The 19,195-nt window shown below is 39.2% G+C and overlaps 1 long non-coding RNA gene across 1 annotated transcript in view; it reads left to right on the forward strand.

The window, feature by feature from the left end:
- Nucleotides 1–16,956, forward strand: part of LOC106147167 — a 107,262-nt gene extending 90,306 nt beyond the window's left edge. Inside the window, exons 2-5 of the long non-coding RNA XR_001231948.1 lie at nt 2,337–2,449; nt 3,519–3,669; nt 14,246–14,317; nt 15,263–16,956. This is a non-coding gene — a long non-coding RNA (uncharacterized LOC106147167). The remainder of the gene's footprint in view (nt 1–2,336; nt 2,450–3,518; nt 3,670–14,245; nt 14,318–15,262) is intronic.
- The last annotated feature ends 2,239 nt before the right edge of the window (nt 16,957–19,195 follow it).

Genomic DNA, 19,195 nt, shown 5'->3' on the forward strand with positions numbered 1-19,195 from the left:
TAGATCCTATCCTCAAGGTCTAAAAGTCTATCCTCAATTTCATTCAAGCAGTTTTGCAAGGTTTTAATGGAATTTTTAATTTCTTGGATATCTGTTCAAATCCATTTCATGCATTCTGTCTTTTACTAGATCAATAGATCATTCACTGTTTGCATCCTCTTCCCATCACCTTTTATTGTTTTATCTCTACTGTATATTTGCTGAGCAATTCCTTTACAAATGCTGACTTTTCTCTTCTTACCTGAGAGATTATTTCTGGTCTGATTTCCTCTATAGCCTCATGGATTTTTTTCTTTACCTTGGTTGCTATCATTTGAGAACTATCAGGTATGTTTCTTCCATTTTTTTCTGTCTCCTTGTCTCCTGGACTTGTTCTTGTTTGGCTGGAGGTATGAGGTTGCATTATCCTTCTATGTCTTATCATTTTATATTTTGAAAGTTTTAATTTGTTTTCTTGTAAGTTTTTGTAGCAGGTAGCTATATCATTACTATCAAGGCCTCTATAGGTAAGGTTTGTTCTTTGAGAATGTCTTCTATGTGTAGTAGGTTCTTGGTTTGTAACTGCCCCAAGATCCTATCTTTCCAATTAATTAAGAGTGAGATGTTGGTATCTGTTTGGCTCAGTCCCCAATCCTGTGGTGCTGGGGTGTAGTGAGGTTATAACCCCAGAACTTCTCAGTATTTTTATAGAAGTGAGAACAACTGGTTAAAACAGATATGACATCCTAGCTAACACAGTGTAACTAGCAATAACAGCAGCATCTAGCACAGTTAGACACTGACCAACTGTGGTAACTACTGATTTTGTACCTTTAACCATAGGAGCAAAATCTATATTTATATTATGGAACTGATCATAAATTGGGAGCTTGTATGCAAAGTGGTTCCCCTTGTAGAGTGATTTTACCATGGGGTGGGGAAATTTAAGAGAGATAGTGAATAAAACAAAGATAACTGAAAAGAAAGTAGAAGCCAGACTGGAGGACAAAAGATGACCACACAAGCTTTAGGAAACTGGAGGAGAGGGCAGAAAAGCAAGAGTAAAGGTGTAAGCAAGGGAATATCTGAACTTGATGTCTGGGCTTAGGGGATGGGATTAGTTTTCTGTGGCTATATTTCTCTCCAGCCATGTAGAAAAAAGAAAAAAAAAAGAAGAAAAAAGAAAGAGAAAGCAAAAAGAGAGAAAAGAGGAAGCCCCACTTGCCTGCTTCTATTCAGTGTGTCCTTGTTCCTAAGCACAAGTCTGGATCACCTAACTTACCACCGGTTAGCCTGTATTATTACTGCTACTTCTGACAATTTCGTGTCACTTGTCCCACCTGTTTACCCTGTGTGTCCCGGCTGGGGCCCTATTGTGTGGCTCAGGTCCTCGCTGGTCTCTGTGTCTTCCTGCCCTGCTTTTCACCTGGATACTAGTATCCACAGTGGGCGGGGCTGGAGTCTCTGTCAATCCTACTTTTCTTGGCCACACTACTACACATAGAACCTACTACACATAGAAGACATTCTCAAAGAACAAACCTTACCTATAGAGGCCTTGATAGTAATGATATAGCTACCTGCTACAAAAACTTACAAGAAAACAAATTAAAACTTTCAAAATATAAAATGATAAGACATAGAAGGATAATGCAACCTCATACCTCCAGCCAATCAGATATTTTGCATTTTAATAACCAGTCCTATATTTTTATGCTTAGTGTTCATGACATATATGTTTTTATATCCATGTTTTTCCCACCTCTATGTGACTTAGTGTTTGCATGGTATCTCTTATGTGTGCTCAGACCAGGAAAGGGTGACTTCTAGTTGGAGTCCTCATATATTTTGAGAGTGATATCAATAGCAAATCCATTTGGATTACATGTGGAATGTGAAAGAAAGGATTGAAGGATAGCTCCAAGATTTTTTATTTCAGCAATTGAAATATCAGTGAGGTAGGGAAACTCATAGATTGAATAGTTTGAGGTTTAGAAAAATTGGTTAAATTTTGGAGATGTCATATATGAATGTAATTCATGAGAAGTCTGGACAGAAGTATAAATTTGGGGATTACCCCATCTAGGTAGTATGTAAAATAATGAGATGGATAAGAGCCCTTAGGGAACAACTGTAGATAGAGAAAAAATAGTAATCCTCAGGGTGCTTTCTGTGTTTTTAGTGCTTTTGTCTTCTTCACAGTTTATGTTGACGCTCCCTACATGATAGTGTTTAGTGGCTCTGCATTTGTGAAAGGATGGAGTGATGAGGGCCGGACCACTGTGGATGGCACCTGGTGCCCTTAGAAGATGCCTGAATAGAAAGCATTTACCCCAGTGCCCTCTCCCTTTCCCCAGGTACAGATTCAGCTCCTCTGCCCCACAGAGGATGTACATTAGAAGCATGATTCTGGAAGCAGAAGGCAACTGAACCTTCCAAAGCCTGCTGTTGGACTTCTCAACCTTCAGAAGTGTGATAATTTTTTTTCTTCTTTTTTGGTAAAGGGAATTGAGCTCACAACCTCACACTTGCTATTCAGGCACTGTGCCACTGAAATATATCCCTGGCAAATTTTCTTCTTTATAAATTTAATAACATGTAGTATTTTGTTATAGCAGCACAAAATGCAGAGATAATGTTTCAACAACAAAAGATCTACAAGCAAAGGAGAAAATGAAGATGTTTGGAAGGAGTAACTATTTAAAAAAAAAAACTGAAAGAAGCCCACTGTCCTGAAGCTGAGTAGACAAAGAATATGAAGGAAGAGAAGTTAGTGCTTTATGTCCAAAGCTGCTGCTGAGGCAAATAATAGGAGGATTCACAATCCCCCCTAAGATTTAGCAAATTGCAAATATTGATGTCCTTTACAAGAGCAATTTTGGTGGAGAGGTTATAGTGGTGGGAGGAAGTCTGACTGAAGGTACATTAATGATGGCAGGATAGAAACAAAAGAAAAGAAAGGGAATTCGAGGCAAGTCATACAGATAATCTTTGCAAGTAGATTTGCTGAAAAAAGAAATAAAGAAATGAAAAAATGGTGATAACTCTTGTAAAGAGGTCAAGAAAAGAAGTAGAAGTGTATTTCTATCCTGAAAGGAGTGGTCAATTAGAGAAACCATGATAAGGAAAAAGAAGTGCACTAGTTTACGTGATTAAATATGCCACAGAGGGTAGGCTGAGTAATATAGGGTGCAGTCGGTTTGAGGAGCAGCATCTCTTAGGCTGCCCTGCTGGATCACAAGGCAGTTGTCTAGGCAGAGCAGGAGGTAGTAAGTAGATGTCTTGCTGCAGCGTGAACATAGTCTTCTAATTGCTTCAATTCTTTTTTATTGAAGTGGAGCAAACCATTGTCTATGAATGAGGATGAGGAAAAAAGATTTGAAATTTTGAGGCGTGACTTATGAAACATTAATTCAAAAGCATAGAAGAGTTAATGGTCCCTGGGGTGTTTTACTTTTTCTTAATATTCTGAAATTTTACCAGTGTGTGATTTGATATAGGTTTCCTTCTCCCCTAATTGGTGCCATTTTAATCTGAAGGCACAGTTCCTCTCCAGCTCCCAGCAGGACATCACCATGAACAAACATAGAGGACTTCATGAAGATGAATCCTGATGAAAAGTACTATTGGAGAAGGAGTTTTGCCGTCAGAGTTCCAATGCCAGCCCAAATAGTTGGGCTTATTTAATAGGTAAGGAGAAAACTTTAAATATTTTAAGGATGAACAGAAAAATATTTAGTAGCTTACTTAAGGAAACATGTCTTGCCGACAGTTCTTTAAATGTAATTCACTTTCACCAATCAGTAGTGGAATAGTACCTGAAAGCCAGGCATCTCTGTAAAAGCAGCCCATTTACCCAATCCCTTGGTGCTCCTGAGACCTTGTCTCCTTCTTCTCAGCCCTTTTGCTTTTGATTTCTGTTGCTGGCTTCCTGGATTTAAAAGCATGCACTTATTCTTTTCTTTGAATTGCTAACTTCATATTTTGATCTCAATTTTTCATCTCCTGGAGTATAATGTCCCTGCAGCTTTAGGTGGCCTGGTTCCTTCACTGGCTGTTTGCTTTGTATCTCTATCTACCTCAGTGTTGGGACCTGTTTCCATTTCTACTAAGTGATAAAATGAATGATAGGGATGTGTCATGGGTAAGACTGGTTAAAGTAATGAGAGAGACAAGGAAAAAGCTAGGTGAATATTCCAGAGCTCGTGCAGTTGGCTCATAAAAGGGTTACAAACTAGGGCATCCTATACTGTATTTTTCCTCAAACAATTTTGTTGTAACGATAGTATTATAAAGGTCGTTTTGCCAGTTGGAGTTTGAACATTTCCATTTAATTGAGAATGGAAACCGAGTGCAATGAAACTGCTTATGACGTTAGAAAGTTGCAAATAAGTCATGTGGCTGTTGAGGTCACACAGACCAATGATCAATTGGACTCATACTGTGCTCAGTGGCTGTTAGGTCCTGCTATTACCACTCATGGTTCACCACAATCAGCCCAGAGATGAGACTGTGGAGAGTACTTTTCAATTTTTATTTTATTTCTCTGTAAGATGTATTTTTCTCTTGTCTTCACAGTGGAAAGTCACAGGTATACATGGTCACAGCAGGCTGTAGTGCACAGTATTTAGAACGAATGCTATATTTATCTCTCATAATACATGTTAGATTGATAGTCTGTGTCTCAGCTACCAGGCATCAGTGCCAGTGGGATTTGCTTAATAAGGAAGTCTTTGTAGAGATAATTTATTGCAGAGAAATTTACTGTGGAATTTGAGTTAGAGATACAGAACTTAAAATTTTTTCTAAATCACCAAAGACTCGGGGGATTCTCAGTGTGCTCTGTTCTCACAGAAAAGCGATCTCACAGTGCAGATTGTGACAAGATATGGCAGGGCTTACCTTTGTGTGAAAATAATTACTATTTGAAAGGATAACCTTCGCTTGCCTACAGAAAGCCAGAATGCTTTTGTGATTGACTGAATTTTTACTCTGTACCCTAGTGTTTTGATATCACAAACTCATTCACTAAGTTCACAATGAGAGATCTGCCCAATTTTAAAATTAAAGTGAAAAGTAGAGAGCTCCAGCATGAGCCACATCTTTCATGCGCCCACTAATTCTGAAGGGAAATGGGAGACAGTTGGAGCACTGCCCCGATCAAATTATTCAGATGCTGCTGGATAATTTATTTTATTTTGCATTGCTAAGGTCTTGTATATTTTTACAGATAATTCATTTTTAAGTCAGTCCTCATTCCTTATAAAGAAGAAGTTTGCAAATGCCACCCAGTGAAATGTCTGGAAGGTAGACATTAACTCAATTTTAATTTTCTTCCACCCCTTGTCATCATTTCTTCTTTTCTTTAGCCCAAGTTGGGCACACACCAGCTTTTCAAGACAGTTTTATACAACCCAGACTGAAAATGCCTGTTTCCCAGAGAAATTTCTGTAGCAATAATCTCATGCATTTTCATTCCATTTATTCTTTGAATGGCAAGAAGAAAGCTGACTAACAGTAATGGCAGGGATATTTCAGAGGCTAAACTTGTTATTTTGAAGCAAGATTATGATTTAAACAGAACTTGTGTTTACTGATCTCTGACTCTCAGCCCTGGAGTCTTCCGTCTGTGATTGTCTCATGACAATCTCCAGTGTCCTAGTTGAGTTCCTGACTGGCAAAAGGATGCTGTTTCCTCACCAGACAGTGAATTCCCAGCGTCTCCTGCCAAGGAGACAATTGTTGTTAATCATATAAATGCACTGCCCATCACCCTAATAAAATATTTTTCCTTTAGAAGTAATTATCAAATAATGTTAAATATAGGTGTCATAAATGCTATGAGACAGAAAATATCCAATGCAGAGTAAATTGATCCCTGGAGTACTAAAAACATGTACCATTTGAGGAATTTTTTTCTGTATAGAGGAAACATAATAGGGGCAGGGAAAGAAAACTTTGGGACTGGCTGTCCACAGGATAAGACTGGTGACCTCTCCTCAGCATCTTCAGTACTTGCTGGAAACCGTACCAAGTTTTAACTTTTGCTGGTATCCTGCCATGCTCACTTGACTATGGGTCAGATCTACTTAGCACTGTATATGAGCGCACACAGTGGCAAATTCTAAAAATGCAAACTACTAATGCATATTACACTGCTATTATCTGTCAAGCAGGCCATTTAATTTTATCAATAGCTGCACTGGCAAGTGAGGAATTCAAGAACTATTTGGAAGAAAGCTGAGACAGGAGAATTAGAAGTTTGAGTCCCACCTGGGTGACTTAGTGAGATGATCTCAGAATAAAAAAATAAAAATAATAAAAGAGTCATGCACGGGTTCCCTGGTACAGCACCACGGATTTGCCCTTTGGTATAAATACATTTGTCCATTTATCTATACCAAAATAAATAAACAAAAACAGAGTATCGAGAAATTTAAAAACACAGTGAGAAGAAGCAGGTATGGTTATTACAGGTCTCAGAACTTGTGGTGTTTATTTAGGAAGAGAAAAATAGATGTGAATGAGTTCCTGCCTCTAAAACTCACTGTCTCTAGGGTTGAGAGGTGCATGGCAGACTCTACATCTGAGGAGCTTAACGTTTGGCTGTATGAATTATTCTTTCCTGCTTCTACTGTCCTGCAGGTGCCCAACCATCCATATAACTGATTGTAGCATCTGATCTTTTTAAAACTTTATCACAAAAAGACCAATTCAAAACTTCACATCAAAATCTAAACTATAAATATTGTTTTCTGAAACAGCAATTTAAAATATCTCCAAGTGTTTCTTTCTCAGTAGATTTTAAAACTCTTTGTCCGGTGTTTTCAAGCCTCTTGAATGATGTCACTAGGCATATTCATATTCCTGACAATAGGCTAAGGTCATATGCAGAGATGTGGAAATTGGCTACGGGCCATGTTCTTTCTCGTTGCCTTCATTTATAACAACGGTGGCCTGTGGGGCTTTTGCTTCTATCCTTATGAAATATTTGCCTTAAGAATGCTTTTAAAAGGAGATGGCATTGTGCGCTATTTGGGTCTCAAATGAATTGCTGACTGATTAATGGACAGACTGGGTTTCACCAACTTTATCCCTCTTTCCCTAGTTAATGCTTTCTAGCAATATAAAACCACACATCACAGCCTATTTCATGGCATGTCAGCCTAAAGTATTTTCTAACCTTCAAATTAATACTTACATAGTGGATCTCAGATTATACTTGTGGTTCATTAATAAGTTTATGAGTTAATTATGTTTTAAATTTGTCTTTAATGTGTGATACATGACTTCAGGAGCCAGCTTTTCTAACAATACCTCAAAACCCTATCTTGGGCAAAAAACATTATACTGCTGCTCTACTCACAAGACTGGAAATTTTGCACAGCTGGATTTGTTTGTACAGAATGTTCCATGTTGTGTCTTTGAATCCAAACAGTCTCCAAAAAGTTATTAAGAGCTTCACCTGCTCTTAATGCTAGGGACAGTTTGAAGCTGAAAGGATTTCCAGTTCTAATGTCTTTGCCAAGTTTGAAAAAAGCAATTTAATAGCGCCTTGGACCCCTTTATGAATGCGAAGTTCCCCACTGCTTTTGAAGAGCAGCCTATTGCCCCTGAGTCTTTGAACAATCCCTAAAGAGGACACTGCGTGGGAGGAGGGAGCCAGGACCGCGCATATTATCTGCAGCAACTGGCACAATCCACGATGAATGGCTTTTTCTCCTCTCCTCTCATCCCCTGTGATTAGATATAAATTTGCTAGGTATGTCCAGGATACTAATTACATCATCATGAGGAATATCCTAGTGGGGAAATCTTTTCTTTTCAGATCAAAAGGATGGCCAGCGGCTACTGTGTTGAATCCAGGCATCCGCAGGAGATAGTGGCAGGGATGAGAGAGCCGCGCTGCCCCTCAGGAACATCTGCTCACGGAAATGATGGGAAATTAACCATGGACTGGGAGGCAGCTGGGAAGCACATAGCGAACAGGCATGGGGGGAGGCTCCCCAGGCCGGAGGAGATAATATGAGAAAGGATCTGATGAAACCTAGAGGTCCAGGGCAATAGGAGAATCTTGGTTTATTTGAACAAAGCATTCAGAACAGGAGACCTGGGTTTACATATAAGTTCTGATCCTTGCTGACTGAATGTACTTTTCTTCCAGAATCTCCTTTTCCTCATGTGTAAAGTGAGGACTTGGAAGAGTTACCTAGTGTGTTATTATGCAGATTAAATATGATAATTATACCAGACAGCTCTTATATTTTATAGAACTATACCCACTTTCCTCATTGATGTTTTGAGCAGCATCTTTTCACTTTCTTCAGGATTAAAATGTAGCAAGTAGTTAATAAGCATACTAGTTTTAGGAAATGGCCTTCTACCTGGAAGCAGTCCCTCAGCACTGTATTTATAATCCAGTATTGAATGCTAGGAACAATCAGTACTCAGTCAGTTGATTTTAGTGACAACAAAAAGAGACATCGGTGACTCTAAGAATAGACTGTCAAATAATAGCCATATTGTGTTCTTAAAATTTCAGAGAAATTGACTTTACATCCTGAGGTAAAAAATACAGTTTTCTTAAAACACTTTGAGTCATGTAAATGTCCATGGCCTGAGGGAGAACAGATACATCATCTGGTTCAAGTTCACAGTGTACAGAGGAAGGGTAAAGACCAGAGAAAGTCTAGAGACCTGGTTGCATGATGTGATCCAGATGGCTGGCTGTGGTCAAAGGTTCCTGTTCCTCTTCCCCAAATGGAGTGATTGTCAAACGTGATAACTGATTGGTTTCTTGCCCCGCTGTAATTCCTGCTGAGTTGCTATGGCGCCCAAACCAATATGGCACTGGAGGTCATGTGGTATGGTGCTGAGTCACCATGGCATCCAGCTAATATGGCGCAGGCCACTAAAGGCCATGTGCTAAGCCCCACCCTTCTTCCACTGAGTCAAATTACAACTTCCTACTTCCCTTTTTGTAATATCTTGTTCCCTTTCCCCATGCTCCCACCCAATCCTGGTCTGCCATGTCAGGCAGTACACCTCCTAAACCCCACCTCCAGCCTGGGGCTATTTAACCTTGGACCCCACGAAAGATCGGTAGAGGCCATGTTTTTCTCTCTCCTGTGGCCTTTCCGCGTCCACAATAAAGGAATTTCATTCTGTTTTACTTCTCTCTGTGCTGGAAAAACCTATCAATAGCAACACATTTTTCCTTCTCTCTTTGCAAGGTGGGCGGTTCAGCTGGGTCTCACCGGTGGAGATGATGTCAGTCAGTTGACAGATAAAGAAGTGAAGAAGCAGCTGTGTCTGTATCCCTCCCCTGGTCTGTTAACTGGACGTCCATTCCATAGATGGCTTTGGAATATTTACCTCGTGGTGCCAAATCCATCTTTTCATCTCTGGAAGAGGATAAAGCAAGACGTTTACTCCCTGGGGCCTCCTTGTCCTGACATTTGATGTCTGAGACAGACGCGCTGCTTTCGTGCCAAGTTGAGTTCATTTGTTTTAGCAGTTAGCTTTCCCTTACCAACGTGAGGTTATGTCCTAGACTGTTTTTCATCCCTTACCTCCACAGTGGGCGGCTTCTCCTTTCCCTTTTATGCCCAGCCTAAAACAATGGCATGGCCCATATGGGCCCCTTTCTTTTTTTAACACATTGGAAATAAGCAAGAAAAGATAAATGCTCTAAGGAAGAAATTGGAGTGGAATAGAGAGCACCTGGAGAAGTCATAGACTGCAGCCAGTTCTTGAATAAAAAGGCTAATAACTAAAACTCATTACTTTTTAATCTCCTATAGAAACCAGCAGTTAGGGGGAGATTTTAGAAATACTACAGTATCTGTTTGCTTTGCTTTAAGGTGGTTGTTATGTATGTTCACCATAGACCCTCTGGACAGCAAGGAAAAGCCAAAGGAAAGTTCTGTACAGCTGATTGCCAAATGCATTCACTTAGGGACACTTGGAGCCTGACTCCGGGGCTGAACCCTGAGGACAGTGTCATTCCCTTTGTTACCATGTCAGTATCACAGTTCCATGTCTCAGTTTTCTTATCTTTAAAATGAGACTGTGATGGTTCACGTTTTAGAGGGTTATTAAGAGGCTTCTCAGATATAAGGCTTATAAATTTTCCAGCACAGAAATATACTCAATAGACATAGTGATATAAAGTGAAAATGTATTACTTGATTAATGAATTTTAGAAAGACATTAAAAACCCAAAAGGAAGAAGCTTTAGGGCAAATATATGTTGCATCTAGAAATGTATCAGTTTATTGATATCAATTTTTGTTCTTCGAACATTGGAGAAACCAAATGCTTTCCTTAAGCAACGGGGAGAGTAAAAGAATGATAAACTGTTGCCATAAGCACGTTGGGAGCTGAACTGAATTCCACAGATACTTTACTATTTCTACCTGTCTGGATCATTTCCCATAGATACTAATAAAAACTTTGGGAACAGTCCTTTATAAGGCATGATGCTTTATTACAAATTTATCCAGTTGTTTTCTTTTTAACATGTTTATCAAGTGTTGACTAAGTGTCATACATTCAGATAGGGAGCAGGATGGTTATTTGAACAGTCTAATTTTGGGGTGTGCCATCAAATAACACCCCAAGTTTACTGGCATAAGAGAAAAAGATCCAGTTCTATAATCAAATATGTTGTATTATCAGAGTATATAAGCATTACAGAAATAGAGGAGGAAGTGACAAATGATTTTTATTTTTGTTGAAAATGTCTTTTCCTTTCTCTAGAATAATTGATCCTAACTCTTAAGTGTTCTTCAATTAAATTTCAAGGTGAGGATAAGGAGATTATTATCTCTTTTTGATGTTATTAATAATGCTTACAGCAATGAATAGAATCTGGGTTTTCTGAATGGCAAGATTTATTAACAAAAGCACAGTATTGGTTTAGGCTTTACTTTGTTCAATATTTATCCTGTGTTCCTCTATTGGTTGCATGTTATCCCAAAAAAAGTCTCTCATAATCTCATATTAACAAACAGCTGTTAGTGAAGCTTGAGTTTTCTCTCTCAAATTTGTCCATGAATAATGAGTAGATTCAGTTAGGTGCATCACATAATCAGAACTTCCTAGAGGAACCCATCAAAGCCTTTGTGTGCTCACATTTCCCGTGGCCCAAGGAAGATGCCTGCATTCTCTGAGCTTTTTATGGGTGGGTCATACGCATTCCTCTCACCTGTTTTCATGGTGTTACACCGGTGCTGTGCCACAGGGACAAAGTCCTCAGAGCAAATCCAAACAGCCTGCAGTACCTAGAGTCTGAAGGAGTTGGAGGAGCATGTTTTCCAGGGATATGTTTTCTTCATTAAAGACTGTCCACTTGCTGACAGGAGGGTATACCTAATGGCATTGAGGTCATAGATTCATTTAGAAAAGAATTTGCTAACAATAGAGTTTCATGTTTTATTTTAATGATGTTATAAATGATACAAGTAATACACTCAACATGGAAAACAAACTATAGATGTTTTTCCTATGCATGTGTGTATACACATGCACACATATATATGTTACTCATGCTATTTTATAATCTTCACTGTCTTGAACACTGAGGAAATACTGAGAATGAGAATAATTCTTGAAAATTACTATTCTTTCCCTAAGATTTTTGATGTTCTGAGAAGCTTGTGACATTGTCACATACAGCACAGATAACCCGCAGCTTAGGTGTGTGTGCCTGTGTTCTCTTTGTACCATGTATCCTGGAGTATTCTGAAGCATGACAAGAATATGTGCTTTGGAAGCACAAGGAAATGGCTGGAAGTTTAGTTTGTTTACTTAGATATACGATCATGGCAAAATATATGTTAACCCTTTGCCCTACAAAATGGTAGTTTCATGTGGTTTTATAAAATTTGTAAACCTTTTGAGTATAGCTTTCTAACTGTTAAATACAGGATGATGCTACTGAGTGGAGTTGATGTGGGGATGCAGTTAGGTATAGGAATGCATGAAATACCTGGACTAGAATAGATGTCCAACGGATACTAATCCCTGGCCCCCAAATTTTCATTGGGAATATAGAATATGCTTGAGGGGTAAGTGAGTCTGAGTTCTTGGAGTAGCAGAAGCCAAAGTAAGATTAAGTTGGCCTGAACTTTTCTAAGAGGAATGTTTGTGAGAGAGGCTGGGGAGCCATTGGAGTAGGATAAGGGGCTGACTTGAAGGAGAGAGAGAAGGCAGAGAGACTGGGCTGAAGAGTGAAGGTCAACATGCAATTCCAAGAGAGTTTTAGTCTTGAGGCCAAAGTCCCCCATCAGAGGAGTCTGGAGATGCTCAGGAACAGACCCGCTTAGTCTCCTTGCCTGGTAGTCCCGACACTAACAGTCTCCGAGAGCAACTTCAGGAAAGAAGAAGCAAAGTCCTCAGATGGCAACTCTTGCTGCTCCAGGCCAGAGATGATAGGCATTTGCCAGTGGCCAGCTCTTGTCATGTTCCTTGATATTTTGGGAAGATTGACCTAAGAATGCTTGAATAGTTGGGAGGTAGACAGTCTCAAAGTTGAGTTTTTCTAGCAGTGTTTTATGTTCTTGTTCACACTTGCTGCCTTCCACCTGCCAGGTCAACCTTGACTTTTAATTCTTCTCTACTCTTAGTCAAACTCCATCTCTTTCTTTCATGGACCATCACATCTTTCCTACTACATCGTGAGCTCTATGAACCCAGCACGTTGAGACCAGGTTATGTCACTGGCAAACTCTCTCTTGGTTTTTTGTTTCTTCTTGAGGTTACATGTTCACATGAAATAATTTTAATTTTGTCTCATCAAGGGAGTCCCAGAGAAAGAAAATAGAAGAATTGATTGGTGTAACGCCCAGGGACTGGAGTCTTTATGGCACTCAAATTATTGTCCCCTGTAGTTATGATAATGATATTATAATTTTCTGAGTATTAATGAACTGATAAAATCATATGATGCCTCAAGATATAACCTCTGGGCTTTTCTTTCTCTTTTTTTTTTTTTTTGCATTTTCTTTTTATCATTCTGTAGAGACACAGAGGGACAGAAGGAACCCATAAAAAGTGACAGAACATTTTAGTTTGAGGCCATTATGAAAGATTATGCTGTCATTTTCTCTAGTTAACAAAAATCACATGCTGATGTCACCCATCAGAGCATGAGATGATTGACAACCCTGCCCTGTATACATTTCCCAACTTCCCTAGAGATTTAATACATTTCAGCAGTCATTGTAATTGTGTTAAAATTTGTTCTTTGCAAAATCATCACATTCAATGAGCAAATATCAAAGTTTGTATTAACAACTCAAAATAGTTCCAGCCTATAAATTGTTGACATGGAAACACATCTTTCTTTACCTTATCAGAACTCTGCACATGTGGCTCGTGGACAGGGCCTGAGATGAATCAGAAATACGCTATTTGATTGTGCCTTCAAGTCAGCAAGAGTTATGAAGAGAAAAATTATTATTCATATATTCTGTATATCTACAGAAAGCAATCAGTCTAATGGTGCCACCATGTTGACTGTTTTTCTGTCCTGTTTTATTAAACTGGACAGATTATATTCTTATATAATCTAATTTTGCCAGCTTTTGCATCAGAGTAATTAACATATGTTTATTTTGAAGATGAAGCAAAAAGCCTATTTCTATATCAATGTTATACTTAAAAGTTGAATATATTTTGTGAATCTAACATACAGAATTAAGAGGAAAATGTGAGGAGGAAAAACAGTGTTCTATAAAACACAAGGTTCTAAACCATGTTAAAAAAAAGTGCTAAAGGAGTTTGAGTTAACCATGTGGATTCTGGAACACAAAAGCCCTGAATTTCAATGGTTCATGGGGACTTTGCTTTAACTGTAAGGCTATGTGGATGGGAACAGATTTGTTGGTTTCTTTTGGATCTTGGTTATAATAGCCACAGTGAGTATTCTAATGCCTATGTATCACTGTGATTCTTACCTGTGAAAGATTTTGTTTGTATAAAACCACATCTGGGAAAAGATTTCATGCTACTGTCTATTCAAAAAGTCCATCTATATCCAAATACCAGCAAAAGAAGATAGGATGCCTTTCTCAGGACAAGGGGGGCAGATCAGGTAAAGAATTTAATGCCACACTTAGAATATGAAATTAAAATGATCATGGAGTAAATATCTGGCATACTTAATAGGAAGATAACATAGTATTTCCCTTTGTGTACCTTTACAGAAATGCTGACTATTAGATTCACGTTGATTGTAATCTTGAGAACCCCATGTTTTCAGAATTGCAGGTTGTTTTCCTCTCTGAATTCACAAGATCATCAGGAATGAGGAAGATGGTGCTGACACTCCAAGGTAAGGGCTAAAGGGACTGAGAACAGATCATTCTGCACAAGGCTGAGTGGGGTTGTGGTCTGGGACAACCAGTTTGAGTCTTTTGGTAAAGGGTTAATTGTCAATGACATTATCAATCACTTTGGGTCTGGTTATTTAATAAATAAAATTTTTCCCATCTGTATTTCCTTAGCATGGAGTTACATACACATCCATCCGTCTATCCATCCATCATATATTTATCAAATATTAGCCATGTGTTAACCACTGTGCCTGTTAAGCATGTGAAAATTGCTTTCACAGACAGTAGAAGCAAGGGAAAGGGGTAAAAGGCCGAGGGGATATTACATTTTTCTGGTTCCTTTAACTATATTGATAGGTCTTACAGAAAAGGATTTGTGTGACCTTGGTGAATAGGGTGAAGCACACTGGGGCACACTCACAAGCTACTGGTAGTTTTTCCATTAATTTAGAACGAGTCAAGTCTACTCATTGAGACTTTGCTAACAGTAATAAGGCAACTGGTGCTGTAGTAGCTGGCACAAATCTCAGGTCCCCGTCACATCCCATCAGCTCCTGTGTACATCCACAGAGCCAGCGGCTAATCCTGAATTCAGTCCTCATGAGCCCTTTGGTGTGGGCCCAGAGAGCCACATTAAGCCATGTGCCCCCTTCAGGTTTAGCAACTGGAACAAATTTGAATTGTTGTTGTCAACTCTGATAACATCTCATAGACTTTAATTAATTAAATTAAGAATACATCCCCATACAATTATCTTCACTCCAACAACATTTATTAAATTTGGGGGAACAGATGATTACCCCAACTCAAGCAAATTTTTTACTAGATCTATAAGACTGACTCCATATTAATCTGTTTTTATGTTAATGTTTTACCACAAAATTTATTTTTATTATAAAATTGTTTGCCAATGAAAAAAATGGGTATATGTTTATATTTTACAGGGGAGAGCAGAAGAAATCAAAGTACATGAATAATCAAATCAGAAGTCATCTTGAATTAGTGCTAAATTCAAACCATTATGATGTTCAGTACTGGAATATAATCCCAACGACTATGGCAATACTGATGGCAAAAGAGACATGATGTTTTGGGAAAATCACCTTCACTTGCAGGGCAACACTTACCCACACGTGCTTCTCTCCTAACTCATCACCCCCTTTGCCTCAGACGTATCTTTTTCTAGTCTTCCTAACTAGTGTTAGTTATGAACCAGTAGTAGTCAGCCTCAGAGAACAGTTAGTCTGCCTGGGCGAAGACAGGCTCAGTGAAAGGAATACATATGCAAGGAATACTTTTAGTGCTTGAAATATTCCCGAGGGTGTCTACATACATCCAGGCAATAGAAGTACCTTGGCCCCTCAGAGACAAAGTAAGTCCAAGCAGAGCTCAGGGCCCCTTCATACCTGAGCAGCCAGTCCTTGAGGCACAGGGGCTCAGTCTCCTGGATTGCCCCCTGGAGCACCTGAATTTCAACCAACAAGACAGGCCCACTGGGCAGGTGCTCTGACCTCCCACTGATGCTTCACTATCACTTAGAATCATCATAAGGCAAAACGTGGAAGGCAAAGAAGGAGGAAGGCTGGTTAAAGACAAATGGTTGTAAAATAAATAACGGAATGGAGCTTGGCACAGGATGTGATGGTTTTTGAGCACCAAGGTTCCCATGTTCAGCTAGAGTGGAATATTTATTGTCTGTTGGCAACTAGATTTAGGGTTGCAGGTCATTTGAGTTTTTAGAAATGAGAGTTTCATAATTTTATGTTGAATCTGTTATTAAATGGCAACAATATTATGAAGACACTCTTGTGGCACAAATACAAGATACATTTGAAGTATTAGGCTGCACCTTGAGTTTTAGAATTCAGACATGTTTATAACATAGATGTTTCTGGCTCTCCACTTCCTAAAAACATACACTTGCTAGCAGCAAGTGCCTGGACTTTAGGAGTGCCTGGAGAGCAGAGGCTCCTCTTTCCTTTCGCAAAGGGAAAGCCAAACCCTAGTGTCAAAATTTCATATCCTAGTCCTCTTCTCTTGAGCTTCTGACAAACAGTCAGGCTTCCTGAGAGCAAAGGCTACATTAGCTTTCTTAAACAATCTGACGAAAGTCTTTCTCATCTCTGAGACAATGGGTACCAAAGAATTCTGCCATAAAATCAACAACTATCAGAAACAGAGCCTGACAGGTGCTAGTGGTCAGAGATTGCCAGCCTTCCAATCGATCGCAAGTGACCTCTCAACTGTTTAATGACCTTAATATTTTACAAAACTTTTTTATGTACAGCATTTCATTAGCTTCTTTTGAAGAAGAAATATTATCTCTCTATTACAAGTAAATAAAGTGACACTCACAAAAGTGAACTATCAAGCGAGTTTATGAAGCTGGAAAGAAGTGACTTGTGGGTTGTGATCTCCAGCCCATGGAGTTTTTCATCAAATAATCCATTATTGTCTGCAGGGCCACACATGTAGTCTAGCTCTGTTTCACTAAATTCCCACAAAACCTTGCAAAGGAAAATCATTCGTGGTATAATCTAATTTAAATGGCAACATTTTTCATAGCCAAAGTACTATTTGTGACAGTGCTTACCATATGTCTCCAGTCATAATTGTAAAACTCAAAACTAAGGTATTAATAAAGCCAATTAAAAAATGACAAGCCGGGCATGGTGGCGCACGCCTGTAATCCCAGCACTCGGGAGGCTGAGGGAGGAGGATTGTTGCGAGTTCGAGGCCAGCCTGGGCTACAAAGTGAGCTCAAGGCCAGCCTGACCTGCACAGCGAAACCCTGTCTCAAAAAGAAAAAAAAAAAAAAATGACAGCTCACTTTAGCAATAATGCACAGAATATATGATATTTAAACATATTAAGGTAGATATTGATATTAATATCCTTATTGATTAGAGAGCCATTTTATAGACAATGAGTCAATGTTTTGACAAAAAAGCAACTTGGTAAAATTCTTTAGTAAAGAAATTTATATCTTTTAAGTTTATTCAGGTGCTCCTAAGCATATAAAGCTTTTTTTATTCTAGTGGTTTTCAAACCTTAATATTCAAGTATGCCACTGAGGGATCTTGTTAAAATGTAGATCTGAGGGGCTGGGGATTTAGCTCAGCAGCAAAGCGCCTGCCTGGCAAGTACAAGGTCGTGAGTTCTGTTCCAGGTACCAGAGAAAAACCAAAAAAATAAAAAAATAAAAAATAAAATGTAGATCTGGGTGACCCTCGAGAGTCTTCATTTCCAGCAAGCCTCCGGCCACTGCTGCTGGGACCATGCAGAGAGTGCCAGTGTCATAGCTCTCTGTCATAGCTATTAGAGCACTAATAACAGGGTCTGTCCTTTCCCACACTGTGGATAGAAATTCACATTCTGTTTTAAGCAAATGGTTGAAATGAGGTCCTTTCTAGAGCTTGGGTTTTGTTTTCTTTTCCTGCAGTTTTGCTGTAATAATGTGGGACTTCAGTGACAATGTGTTTGAATCCCTGACACTAGGCTTGTTGGATGCTAAATATGCTGACAGTTCATCCTCCCCTCTCTATGAGTGTCCTGTGTGACATCATGTTTTCTAACTTCATATACTCAAAACTCCTTTTTTTGGCTAAACAGTTCATCCCACAATTCCAAGCAATTTTTTCTTGTTTTAGCACTTTCTCCCACAGTTGGCAAATCCCCTGGGTCCTGACACAGTTACCTGAAGACATTTATGGACTGTAATCATGGTCCCTGCTGTGTTGCCTCTTTTCTGGGCCATAAAGATTTAGCCAGTCTCATGCTTTGTCCTCCTGGCCCTTGTTACATGTTTTCAGTCCTTTTCATACCGATTTCCTGTTTCCTCCCTGAACCTAGGGTGGGGCGAGTAAAAAGGACAGGGTGTCATCAAGAGCACAGCGATTCCGTCTTCAGAAGCACTATTCCCGAGGGAACTGAAACTCAACAGGAAATGGGGCCGTAATTGAGGGACAGAGTCCTGTTTCCTTGCCCCTCACGCCCCGAGTGCCGCTTACACTGATTGTATTCCCAGAAAGCACACAGCAGACTCCTATATGAAGGCTTCTATTTTATGGCCTGCTCCTCCACTAAGATTCTTTAGGATATTAAAATTCTCAGACTGTTTTGAATAATGAAGTCACCAAACATAAATTTCAATGTTTGCAGATAGTTTATTTGAATGTATATAAAATAAAATGCAGTAAAAACACCACATATATCAGCCAGACTGATAAGCTAGAGAAACTGAGTAAGCACAGGTACATAGTGTGGGGGCTGCCAAGTCTGAATGTCTGAAAACTTTGGGCAGCATATCAGCAGATAGGGACTGGAACCAAGCATGAGCTGAAGCTGCTGTCCACAGTAGCAAGATTTTATCCTTCAGGGAATTTAGGGGATTTCTTACCTTTAGAAGACATCACATGTGGCTTTGGATCTGCAGGATGCAGAGAACTTGATCAGAACATTTGTTTGGAAATAGGAGAGTGGAAGAGCTGCCGCCTTAATGCAAGAAAAATTTCCCTTACTGGTAAAGGGAAGGAACAAAAAAGTTGCAGAGTAAAAATAAAGGAAAAAATCACTTATGAGAAATCTCTCATTTTTTATTACAAATAGATCCTCAATTCATGTGTATATTGTATGAAAAACAAACAGTGGGAAGATTAGTCCCACTTTCACAAGTGTGGAGCACTCACGGAAGCAATCACAAACGCTCTCGAGCAGACAGGTGAGAAGCTAGGGACAGAGTAACGCTCTGGGGGAAATATAGGCAGGCGTGACGATGAGTTTATACCAACCGACCATGTCGGGAAATGCACAGGATGAAAGAAATTCTAAAGACAAAGTATACCAAGTACCCACAGTAAACAAGCTGACATCATAAA

Source organism: Chinchilla lanigera, unplaced genomic scaffold (genome assembly GCF_000276665.1).
Source record: "Chinchilla lanigera isolate Chin_1 unplaced genomic scaffold, ChiLan1.0 scaffold00007, whole genome shotgun sequence".
NCBI lineage: Eukaryota > Metazoa > Chordata > Mammalia > Rodentia > Chinchillidae > Chinchilla > Chinchilla lanigera.